This window comes from Cephus cinctus, unplaced genomic scaffold (assembly GCF_000341935.2).
Source record: "Cephus cinctus unplaced genomic scaffold, Ccin1 Ccin1_scaffold0013, whole genome shotgun sequence".
In the NCBI taxonomy this organism is placed as follows: domain Eukaryota; kingdom Metazoa; phylum Arthropoda; class Insecta; order Hymenoptera; family Cephidae; genus Cephus; species Cephus cinctus.
Window position 1 is genome coordinate 1,516,178 of NW_014332762.1, and position 13,421 is coordinate 1,529,598.

The 13,421-nt window shown below is 45.0% G+C and overlaps 1 protein-coding gene across 6 annotated transcripts in view; it reads right to left on the reverse strand.

Moving 5' to 3' along the window:
* Positions 1–13,421, reverse strand: part of LOC107264558 — a 74,250-nt gene that overhangs the window by 43,421 nt on the left and 17,408 nt on the right. For 2 of the 6 annotated variants that reach the window (XM_015732947.2, XM_025082353.1), the window contains exon 2: positions 5,617–5,679. The exons of 2 other annotated variants lie outside the window; for them this stretch is intronic. The gene's annotated coding sequence lies outside the window, so the exon portion shown is untranslated. Of the gene's footprint in view, positions 1–4,159; positions 4,322–5,616; positions 5,680–11,703; positions 11,897–13,421 lie in introns of those variants that run through there. 2 more of the 6 variants (XM_025082354.1, XM_025082357.1) reach the window with 2 other exon arrangements.

A 13,421-nucleotide genomic window follows, 5' to 3' on the forward strand; every position in this document is an offset into this window, starting at 1 on the left:
CGGGAGGGGGGGATCATCGTTCGGCAATGCATTTTTTTGTGCTCAACTCCTCTCTATGGTAATCAGTGTATACGCAGAGGTCTATATTGATGCGACTCTAGTATGCCTATATATATATATATACATACTGTCAGAATGTATAGACAGAATGCAACGACTGTTAAACTTACTGGTTACTCATTGACATTTAACTTTCGAAATTGAGCCGCATCGCCAGGAAGAGTTACGGGGAATAGTTTTATGCGGACTCCAAGACGATGGCAAATACCATCGCTTAGATAGCGTTAACATTTAAATGCCAATGCTGCCCCAACCTAAGACACATGGGTACAAGATGCACCTGGTTAAATCAGTTTTTTTTTATTTTTTTTTTTTTTTTATTGACCCTTTAGATAAATACTCGATACGGGGGATGGAGTGTATTACATACTGCCGTATCAACCCACGATATTTGCCATATGAAAAAGCCTACGTATACCCTGTTCGCTATAAATCTCGTAGAGATCTTTCATATTGAAATTAGACTTGACTAACGGTGAACAGTGAAGTTCGTTATTATCGAAATGAATAAAAATAGCGTGATCCTCGCGAAATATGGAAAGGTGAAAAGTGCTGTGGGATTGGAGTAAAGTGCCGAGAGAGACAGGTAAAAATTGTCAGGGACACTGAAAATCCGTTAAACAAATTAAAACATGGAAATGGGACCGGAGTTGGTCGTGTCGGTAGAATCCATTTGGCAAATTGTACGGATATTCGCGAGTATAGCATCGGCACGCAAAATATTCGCGGTTACGCTTCGAGTTTTATTAACGATGACGTGCCGTCCCACGTGATTCGCAGTAATACCGCAACCTCCGATCCGACGGTCGGTTGCAATAAAAAAAAAAAAAAACTTCCACCCAATTATCGTACCGTAAGAAAATAGTCAAGCAGGTCAGCGCGAAAGATCGTCCGTCAAGATTTTTCGGACATAGTACAAATTTCCAGGGACGTAACTGTTGCTTTACAAAGGAACCCCCGGGTCAACGACGCGCTCGAATATTGCGAAACACCGGTTGATATTCGATTCAATTTCGATCCCGGCGCCTTGTACGACCTCGGTAACGGTATTAACGTTCGTTTACGATTTGGCGACTCGACCGGTTAACGACACGAAGAACAATTAGGGGAACCCGTTTCGCGATATCGCGAAGCATCGAAATGAAAGGCAATATTAAGAAAATAAAAAATAAATGTATACAGGCAAAATCATGAAAAACTTACATCCCGTAGGAGCTTTCCGTTGCCGTGGCCACTGTCGAATGGAGTACGGAAGTCGATGGCCAAACCCGAGCCGACTTATGGGTATCGAAGTCACAGGACATAAAACCGGGTGGACACGGAACGTGTATGAAATTTTAATCCTTCGATACATAATGGGAATAAAGCGAAATTAGCCGTTCGCTATGTACAGTTACGCACCACACTAACAAGACTTTACTTCCGATTATAGTGAAGGCCCCCATTGTTCTCCGGTCGCCAGTGTACTCTTTAGCAGTCCCAGGCTCTACCCGGTGCCCTGCCATTCTTATACGGTACCTATTTATCCGTCTATTCAGTCGCCCGGTATAATACACGATAGATTCTATGTAATCTGCGGCACAATGGGTCGAAGACCTGCCAGATCACAATGGGATCTTCTTTATTTACAGGCGAACGGTGCCGATTACGACATTCCGAACTCAGGATTCCCCAGGATGGTGTTGACGATACAACCGTCCGTCCCGTCGACCATGCGTTCACTGCCTAACCTCGGCTACGCCTCAACAACGGATCCATTTTCCATGGCGAGTCCAGCGAGACGCTCGTGGGCCAACTTTTGTCTTTTCTTTTTGTCTCAGCCAACAAGGTACCAAGATCGATCCAGCATAACGATCGATAAAAAGAAAAAAAGAATCCAATGGGATTATACGATCGATAATAATAACAAGATCCAAGAACAGAGCACTGCTTGATACAGTACAACGACTCGGATCCAAACTACCTGGTCAGGGTGGTTGGTATACCGGGTTGTGTAAATTTTGATGGTAAAAAAAAGAAAATGTTTTTTTCGCGGTACCAACTTAACGTCCGTCGATAAATAGATCAATATGTGGATCGAGGTATCGGCGGGCTGGCGCAGTGTAAGTAGATGGAAGCCGCGGGCTAGCACGTCCGTTATTCGGCATACCTGATACCTGCACGTGTCCGCTCTGTGACGAAACATTGACGCGGCCCGAACGGGTCCCGACAGTCAGTCGGGGGATCGTGGTGTCACGTGTCCAGAAGCCGGCGGCTCGATGCGCCGTGAATTTAGCAAAAGAGAGAGACACACGCGAGAGGATCGTAGAAGCGGAAGTGACGGAACCGCAATATTTATTGGACTCTCGAAAACGAGGGAGAGAACGAACAGTCGGTGGAGAAAGTTATCATGGGAATTTACCGACCGAGAGCGATTTGCTCTTTCGCGTACGAACGAGTTACGTCGATCGATCCGACGGACTTACCTAACACAATGCGAAATGGGTCGTGAATGAAATGACCAAGGAAATTCATCGGGGACTCGGTGGAAATATTATCGTCAGGGTTCAACGGCACTTCTCTACCCGGAAGACTCAACGCGAGTTTCAATGGATGCACACGCGGACGCGCGAGCGCGCGCGCGCGCGCGCGCGGGAAAAGCTAGTAAAGTCGCGAGATCCTGGCACAACGTTCCCTGAAACGCGAGGAATAGCTTTGCCTACCTAACCCGACCTAACCCTACCTACGTAGGTAATCCACGTATTTGCGGAACGTACGCGTAGATCATTGCGCGACGGCCATTAAGAATTTAGATAAATCGCAAATCGACGGTATTTCCTGTCGCATCGGGATGCCCCGAGTACCGCGGGATTCCGTGGAAATCCTGGCGCGCGTGGACCTTACGGGAGATGAGCAGCCTCCCGCTGCCCCGCACAGCCTCCAGTACCCGGTCCACGTGTCTCCCTCGCTTAGACGGCTCACACTGGCACTCCTTCGAAGGAGCCGGTCGTGGACCGTGTCCTCGTGGGAAACTATGGAAAAACTAAAGACCCGTAGAAATTAAATGGAAGAGTCGTGAAGAACCGAGAGATTGCGTCATGCGTGCGACGTGACCTCTCGCGGTTGACCCGGGAGGACGAAATGGGTAAAGAGAAGGAATATGACACCAACGGTATAACGAGTCGAAGAGAAAAAATTTTTTTTAAAATCATCAAAATTTTTTTCCAAAATTTTTCATCACTCGTTCGATACTCTTTTTAAAAAAAACGTTGATTTTGTACGACGCCAAAAAATTTTTCATTTTTCTTTTCACCCTCGATCACGCGATTTTTCCATTTATTCGCACGGATCGTTGCTGCTCGTTCATATTTTTCCTCTTGCTCCGGCGTCCCTGCGATGCACCTGCGGGATCCTCAGAATCCTCCCAGAGGTCGTCGCGTTATACGGGCGAACATCGGCGGTGGCGTCCGAGGCGTCCCGTGAACCCGGGTCCCAAGAGTGGTGCCTCGGTCGGAGGAATATAATGGTGGACCGTGGATTGACCCTTGCGGTACTCCCACCACTGTACTGCTGCAACGCTTATAGTTTACTCGCCGAGTACGCCGGGGTCATATTCTCATCGTCGATGCATGGCCGATGCTGCCCCGAGGTGGTACAGTCGGCCGGAACAGTTCGTCGAACGCGATAGCGCCGTCACGAAGAGACGCGTGTAAATCGGTAGGAAAATTAAGGACGAAAGTAAAGACGGAGTTCTCGGACGGAGTATAGAAGAAATGAGAAGAATCCAAAGATTGATGAAATTACGACGGAGCGATGGAGAAGAAGGAGAGACGAGGAAAAGAAGAGAAAGAAGATAGAATGAAAAAAAAATATATATATATACACAAAAGGAGTAAAACGCGCACGACTAGTCCGAAGCCATCGGGTTTTTCACATTCTACGAATCGGCGCAAGGCCCCGCTGGCTGTCGCCTTCTCGATCGATCGGGAGCTCTGATCGATCGATCGGACGAGAATCGATCCCCGCCGTCCAGGCTAATGGGAACCCGCGTGGTCCCCGTTCTCGGCCAATTAGAAGGCCCCTCGAAATTGGAAAACGATCGGACGGGACTTGCCGGTACCTTGGAAACGTCTCGCGTCTATTCCCTAACTCCCATCAGGTTTCTCTTCTTCTTCTGCTGCTTCGTCCCCTTCGACGTGCATATGCTTCATTTAGATTCCATCAGGCTGACAATGCGTCACGTATTTGCCATCCCGCGGCAACGCCCTCCCGTGCACGTATCCTGCGAGAGAAAAGAAACGTTCGCCAGGATTCGGGATGAACGAACCGATCCGTAGGATGGGGGAGGATCTCGAGGGGGGCAAATCGTGAGGGGGGAGGGGGAGGGGAGAGGCGAAAGAAAAGAGGGGGAAAAAAAGGAGACGACACGCAACACGTGAGATAAAGGGGAGAATGAGAAAACGTGTTCACGCGGACTTTGCGATACCGTAAGGCCCCGTGGTATTCAATTTTATTCTTCGTTTATAAAGTCCATTCGAACCTTTATGTATATTTATTATTATTCAACGTATATATATATATATATATATATATATATATTGGAGACACGTACGAACTCTTCCTGGGTTTTTTTTTCCGAGATTCATCTAAATTCTTCCCTATTGTCACGACTGATTTCGATGTTGGGTGCGTTTGGAATATTGACACAAATGTATATATATATATATATATATATATATATACCTTGGAGACACGTACGAACTCTTCCTGGGTACCGTTAACTGTTCAACAATGAGCAATAATACAGTTTCGCCTAGGCGATCCAATGGCGGAGCCATCGTCAAAGATACCACGTGGGGTTGCTTCGCCCTCGAAGAATCTAACCTAACCTCGACGGAATCGAGTGAGCTGGGCCGAGACTCGCGTCAGCGAACGTCAAACATTGGCAAAGCGATTGGAATATATTGATTTTAGAAAAGTTAGATCGAGAGTCGTGAAATCCGAAAACAGTCGATAATAAGATAACGATCCCGAGAGATCGAGAAATCCGGGAGATCGTAAGCGATCGTAAGCGAGAAGAATGGTATCGGTAAGTACCAGGAGACCGATGACTGTTAAGAATAAAAGAAAGGATTGACGGAAGTAATTGGGTCAAAAAAAAATTGCCATTAATTGCACGGAGAAAGTTTACGTAAATTTAGAAACGAAAGTAAAAGACGTTACCGATCATCCGAAGCGTCTCGTTCAATCGACCCTCGTCAATCCAATTTCAAGCTTTCTAAATACCCGTTCGCGTATCTTCGCTTCGTTATGCCAAACGCTGACCACGCGCTGTTTACCAAAGTGCTGGAAATGTATATATATATATATATATATATATACATTTGTGTCAATATTCCAAACGCACCCAACATCGAAATCAGTCGTGACAATAGGGAAGAATTTAGATGAATCTCGGAAAAAAAAATTCATTTAATTGACAACTGCCGACATTTTCAAATTTCCTATATATTCGTGTCCCAGCCTAGGTGCGCACGATAGGAGACAAAAAACTTAAGACGACTGTAAGGAACTTACCGAGTAACGTCGCTGCTTCCCGCAACGTGAGTGACAGGGAGTCCGTCTCGGCCGTGGCTCCAACTGAAATACAATCCAAGATCGAGTTGATGCGAACGACGAAAGAAAAAAGAGAAACAAAAGGGATCAGAATTACCAACGGAAAAAAAAAAAAAAAAAAAAAAAAAAAAAAAAATGTTTAACTTTATTCCCATCTCGTCGGTATAAGAATAAATCGCGAGGATGCTTTATTATGAAATCGGAAATAAATGATAAAAAAAAAAAAACTAAAAAAAATATCAAAACTAAAAATACGAGATAGCTCGAGAAAGGACTGCAAGAGAAGTTAGTAAACGTGACAGCCGTTAAACACGAGGCAGGATGGCCGGTCGTCGGTAACTCAGCGCCGCGCGAAATGGAAGCTCATTAACTCGATACTCTTATCGATTTCGTCGGCGAAATTGTTATTAAGAGCCTCGTCAAGGTCCGCCAAGAGGTTAGTGGCATTTTTGCGGTGTGAATGTCTCGCGATTGGCACAACGAAGTCAGTCACGGTTATCGAGCGAGCTTCAACCATCTCCGTCGACATGAAAAAAAAAAAAGTCTAGTTTCGTAAACGAGCAAGATACGAAGAAAAAACAGAGAAGGTAAAAAAAATTTCCGCCCAAAACAAAAAAAAAAAAAAGCGGGAAAATTCAAATCACCACCCCACTGTACAATGCACGGGCATACAAGCCGCGTTGCATTGTGCGCATGCGCACGCGAAGCTCCGGTAAGGAAATTAATGATCGCAGTGACCAGACACCAAGTAGAATCGCAACGGCCGGCGTAAGTACCGACGAAGTGGGTTAGAGAGACGCGAATCTGGAGCAGGCGCGTTTTCTGTTACGTGACTGCGTCTCTCTCCCGTGCGGTCGGCAATATCGCTAAGGTTTCAGTTACCTAATCACACTGTTGTGCTACACTGGGAGACTCAACGACGCGTGAACGAACTTTACTTATTTCATTAAATTTTCTAGTCCGATAATCGCGCTCGGCCTTTGCTGCCGCTGCTTACCTGTACCTGTACATATAAAAACACACAGAGATATGCGTATACGTGCAATATGCCAACTGCACGGCTCGACGTACGTAAGCATCAATCTCTCTCTTTCTACGAACGATCTCGATCCGCCTAGCTTCTCTCTCCAACTAGCCAAGGCGAATACGCTCGGCGAATACGCTCGAGCAATTTGTCGGACCAGGCCTGTCGCTCGAGTTGTTCCAAGAATTTATGCCAATAAGAAAAATATTACGATACATACGTACATACACGTAGTATTCCAACACCATATAAAGACATATCAGTCCGATATGTAATTCGCATAAAATTCACGTTACCCGGTGACATAATAATTTTCACGTTTTCTAATATTTTTTTTTCTTTTTTTTTTTTCTTTTTTTTCATACCCACTATACACACACAATGTACTCTTACCCCTATCGCTAATATATCTACCGCTCGATATTGTTCAAGACCCTTCGTATTCGTGTCTTAATACCTCACGGCCTATCGGGCACGTGTTATCTTCCGTATTGAACCGCTGCGAGAGAAAGCGCCTTCGATAGGCACGGCCCTGGCCGGCTATTCAACAGTCCGGTAGCAAAGTATCCGACATCGAGTTAACGATAAGCACAGCGGAAGATCCTCGAGTATAACGACGAATGTCGTTCTCGATCGTCCGGGTAACGTTGAGCCACGACTTTTAATTATCCTTCGGGTTATATCAATTAGCCCGAGTCGTTCCTTACACGTGGATCGTTACAATTACCAATTTCAAAGGTCACCAGTCTCGCAGTATCGCGGTGAAAAGATCTGATGGAAAAGACGAAGACGAAGTCACCGTAATCGGAAGGAATTCCTGTCTAACTGCATTTCTTATTGCCTCTCGCTCGCCCTGTATACACATCTATATATATATATATATATATATATATATATACACCCTGACGTATAAAGTATACATCGTCCTGTCTATAAAGTCAGTAATCTTCCTTTAATAATGTCTTCTAGAATGACGGTTATTCCCAATCCCTCGGAGGTTCGCGTGGCTCGTACCATTCCGTCGGTCAGTGGTCGGCCCGTGGAAGTCCCTTGGTCGTCCATTGTCCAGGGTACTTCCGCTCTCCCCCCGTCTGCCCCCGTCCCTTTGTCTTACCACAGGAAAAGATATCGCCGAGAAAATTCCCGCGATACTTATGGGAATCTAACGAGTCGACTCTATACGCCGTGCTGTGTACAGTACGTGTACAAGCATGTACCTAGATACTCGTAAACATCAAGGACTACGGGAAATGTCTCGAGGGGATCAGCGACGCTTTTAGTCGTTGCTCAAGATTGTCTCTCGTAAAGGAGCGTGACCTTTCGAGGATCGTGTCGCGGTAGCAATGAACTCGCCATTATTGCCGCAGCTGCGTTATCTCCGCGACACAGCTCAATAACATTGGAGTTCCCGAGCTTCGCGCGGATCCCGGAATATCGTCGCGTCCTGAAGGGGAAAGCGCCGGGATAGATTGGTTAGATTGGCAGTGGCGGCGATACCGGCAAATCAATTTTTATTCCACTTTAAACAATACTGCCTGTGTATATATACGAGGTCATACGAGCTACCTGGGTATGTTGCCAGGTCGGTAGACTTCGAGCCGAGTAAATTAGGGAATGTCAATTTATCGATGGGAGGGGATCGAGAGGTGCAAGGGGGCGCACAGTGGTCGTTAAAAAGTATCAAGGAGTATGTGGGAGGATGAGGTGTACGTATGTCTATCATCTGATTGTACTTTGTATGTGCTGATCCTTGGCTTAGGTTAATTAGATGATTCGAATCCTACTATGTGTATGTATGTATATATATATATATATAGTAATGGCCGGATAAGGCATGGCTGTGCTTTGTCCCAGAATATTGCACAGGCGCGAGTGAGAGACACGATGGATTCTATGTTTGCTTTATTGGAGCAAGAGAGAGACGGATATACATTGGTTGGCCAATCAAGAGAGAGAGAAAAGTCATTAGCCGACGTTCACCCTGGATCATTGTCGCAATGGACGTAATAGATATGAAGTTAGCTATGCGATATTCCATGTGTCGTAATAGGCACCCATGACGTATACCGGGTGGATCCTGAATGCGTTCCGACGATGGACTCCGAGGTTGCCCCTGTACCCTGTATACCTTCTTGGTAAGCGATTAGAGGTCCCGGAATGACGCGTACCGAAAATAAAGTTTCGGCGAATCCGAGCCAAAGAAACTGGCCGGGGATCCAGTTGGCTTCTTAAGATTCTGGCTAATAAACAAAATTAGCTTTCCGCGGATGATCGAGCGCGAAAAAGCGGTTCGAATTCGTATTCGGAATGCATCGTGTGCGAGAGGCTTCGTTCCGTGAAGATTCGCAGGAGCGTCGCGACGCGAGAATCTCGTTGACGCTGTTGTGGGATGATTTGAAGAAAAAAATATCGATAGGTATCGATTACTCGATTATTGTCAATCGAGAGGTAAAATATTGATAAGAAATTAATCTTATCGATACCCAAAGGCTATATCACACCGGAAAGTTATGAACGATCTACTTCTATTTAAGATCTATTGATTTTTCCTGATCGCCTTATATTTAGATGACGCGATTGAAATTTCAGCTGTTATCGCCACGCGGATTGCTGATAAAGATATTTTATCAGGGTACGGTACATGTGTGCTTAGGTTTAGTGAAATTCAAACGAGTGCAATGTCTCGTTGTGGACGCTGCTGAAGATTTCGGCTCGACCGATGAGGAATCTGGATAGCCCGGCACACGTGTGGAACCTCCGGAACAGTGACCCAGTGCCGTACTAAAGAAAGGGGCTTCGCCCTCGGCCTACGGGATACTTTTTGGTCCAGGGCACGTGAGGAATTGAAGTCGAGTCGTTACGACAGTCTCGAACGCGAGCATTTCGCTCGGACAGGTATTCGATATCGATCGAACCGGCCATATTGCCTGCCGGCGTATATATGTATATACTGTATGTCCAATTCCAAGTAGGACACCTGAAGTAGCCGCGATCGACATCGAGTTCCCCCCCTCGTCGCCAAAACCAAAACCTAGTGTTATCGTCCGACGATCAAATATTTTCACAGTTTCAATGTCTTCCAAATAAATGATGAACCAAAAATCAAGGGCTAGGTTTTTCCGAAATAATCGCATTTGCCGCGCAGCTTATACTTTCCTATGGTAAGTAGTAAGATTACTAATGAGTTTCGTATACGTAATAAATCGATTATTTGTATCAGGCGTTTGATTATGCATTATATGAAAACTATTGAAAAATAAATTCATGAGAATTCAACGAAGCAAAGATTAGCGTAATCTTAAATACGTAATCGTCCGCACCGAAACTGATTCACGGTTGAAAATTGTGATATAATAAAAAAACAAATCTTGCCAATCTCAGAATAAATTCACACGTCGATTTCATTGCTAACGATACCAAGAACCGGGTGTCACTTGTCGCCGGATATCATAAAAATTTTGTCGAGTTAAGAAATAGCCACGAGCGATCATAGATTCCGAGAAATATAATCGGCGCCTGTAGATAACGCGAAGATACCGAAAGCAATTCAACGCGTCTGTCATGCGCGTCACAACGCAAAAGCTTCAAATGAATTTTCGTCTCGTATTGAAATTAGTTACGGACTCGGCCGCCAGATGGATTACAGGCCACCGTAGTCTGGTCGACTCCATTAGCGTCCTTCGCATAGACTCCCGTAAATGGATAAGAGGAAAAATTGAAAAGCATCCCTCGACGTGACAACGTATCACGACTTATCCCCAAGCGGTTTTGCAGAAAGACAGGCGTGGTCGGCTACAAACGTATCATCGGGTATAATGCGATAACACGTAGAAAGCTTTTATAAAACTTGTACGACCTGCTTATTGGCCGTATAGGTATAATGTAATGAAAAGGGAAACTGTTAATGGGAAAGTAAAGGATAAACGCGTGTCAGGTAGCCGATAGGCAAATCGTTATTGAATGACGCGTAGAAATGCGTTGGCTTTGTCCAGGAGTTAATCACAGTTCGTGTAGCTATGATATGAGAGAGAGAGAGAGAGAGAGAGAGAGAGAGAGAGAGAGAGAAAGAGAGGAGGCGAGAAGGATGGAAGGAAGGAAGGGAGGAAGAAAGGAAGATATAAGGGGTGCGGCACCCGAGGGCGCGCCGGTCACCCTAATGAACTCTCGAGGGAGTGCGCGATGACGAGAATAAGGGTAGGGCACGGGGATGTGTTCGTAGAGAAATTTTGCTGAGGTAGATAGATAGTTAAAGAGAGAGAGAGAGAGAGAGAGAATATGATAGCAACGTGACAAACTAAGGGACAAAGAGGAATGTGTCAGGAATGACGACGAATGTCCATTGCTCGTGTCGCAACGACGGTATAACGAGCACGCTATTGTACCTTAGTGGCCGTCGCTAAGGTCTGTCCGAGTGGGTATGCCCCACGTGCAAATAATTTAATTATGACGAACGGGATATGGCCGATGAGAAATTCCTTACATTGAACTGGGTCAGTCTCGTTGACAAATAGCAGCCACTCTATATACAAAATTGCAAATTCCTTCGAACCGAGCCGGCTGTGTCAAATAGACTGTTCACGGTGAATTTACTTTTTTTCCAATTACACACGTCTAATTTCAACCGCGATTCAGCCAGACGTTAACTTTCATCAACGCGAATGGAAATTTAAAGTGCAGTAGAAACACGGTACTGACTAAACTCTCATCGGTACCAGGGTACCACTGCACTCCGTTCATCAAGTAAGACTAGACAGTAATTTAAAAAGTTTTTCACATTGCGTCGATTGAATTAAAAAGATAAAAGTAACTAAAGCAAAGAAAGAAAATATTAAAAAATATATATATAACTCACACAATTATCCGAGAGTACATTTGCCGTGAACCTAACCTACGTATAAATATATAACTGTCAAAGTACCTATGCATACGCCTAGTCCTACTACAGCGAGTCGAACGTAACCTCTCTCGTAGTGGTTGAAAATCAGTAGACAAAACAAGACGAAGAAAAAAATAGATAAACTTACGGACTCCGCGAGTAATCCAACGAAATAAAGTTGAAAACTAAAATTATCCAGGCGTCCTCTGGTGCTCGTGTTAAATCCTCGTGTACGAGTGGGTTGGTATTAGGGGATACTTATGCGAGCCGGTCACGAACCCGGGGCCCAGCAGCATTTGAGTCAGCTCGCATGCCAGAGGAATGGCTCACCCTCCGTAGGCTCTCCTAACCTACCAGACAAGGTTTCGTGCGACGGAAACCGAATACCTGCTGCCTCCAGCGCCTCCCTCTGTGTCACGGGAGAGAAATTAATTCGCGGTAATTTCAAAAGTGTCGATCGACTCGCTTTTAAGCGGTTGAAAATAAAACGTAAACTATGTAGTGAAAAGATGTCGTGTTTCTTTTTAAAAAAGAAAATTAACAGACGAGCCTGTCGGACGTGAGTCATAATTTTACAAAATGTTTACTCGGTCGGTACTGCAGGATATACTGGCTCGTATAGCCCAGCGTGGGACATTGCAGAAGTGAAGACCGAACCGACGGACACGGAGCGCCGGGTGTAATTACACTGTAAAAACAGTCGTTTCAATCAAACTAAGAAAGAGAGCCAACAGCTCGCCGTCCAAGATTGCCGCTCGGCGCTGCTCGTACCGACTTGCGAGTCCAGGTCTTCGAGTCTCGAGACTCGACCGTGGTAAAGACACTTGGGCGGAAGTAAACTCAGCCCCGGCAACGCGTCATTTCAGCGCGGCAATAAGAAACGCAAAGCTTCGTTAAGGCAACTTCGGACCTCTCGTTACCGTGCGAGTAAAATTTTTACGAAAAATCTTAAATAACGTTTTTAACGGACACTCTATCCCAAAATAGAGTTCAGTGCACGTTCTGCAAGATCATCAAGTGACACGGCTTTAGTAATAATAAATCCCCGGCTCAATGCTTTACAAATGGAGAATAAAATCGCGAGTAAAAGCCACGATTGCCATGTTGCTTTCCAATGAGATAAAAGTTTGGAATAACATAGCTACTCGCTGGGCTCGAAATTTCTCTCATTTTTTATTCCAACTGGACACTTTTTATGAAAAAATAAAGTCCCTTCCACATGTCTTCTCCCACAAAGCGCACGGAAGTCAAGCAAAATTAATTATAACCCCAAAAGGAAGACCAACGTAAATTCTACTCCCAAGTCAAAAACATTTTTTACGTCCTCGATAAAAAATTTATCTTTCCCGGGTTAATTGTTCAATAAATCGTCGATCCACCGTGAATCTGATTAACGCGGAATTCGATGATCCAGAAAATCGAACGTGCCACGTGTGACTTGTCAAAAGGAAAAAAAAAACCTTTTTACTGTACCAACTACAATCGCTCAAACAGTCCGACTACCGTGATTATGAATGCCGGAGTGTTAAAGCGGCGTCGCTCTGACAATGAGATTTGACTAGGTATTAGGTGTTACGCAAGACTACTACACTATGTACGGGAATGCGTGAGCACACGTAGGACGAGCACTGAACAATGAACTTGACATCGAGAGAGTGGCAGCGACCTCTCTCCAACTCCGCCTACTATCGCTTTCGCGTTTAATCCCATATACAAAAGAGAACGTAGCGCAGCATTCTAAACCGAATAAGCCCTCCTAACATTAGCCTGGCATAATTTTCAAAATCTATACTCAAATTTTTTCCCCCCAAAAAAAAATAAACCTAATACCAAAAAATCTCGTATAATTCTATACACAGTACAGCC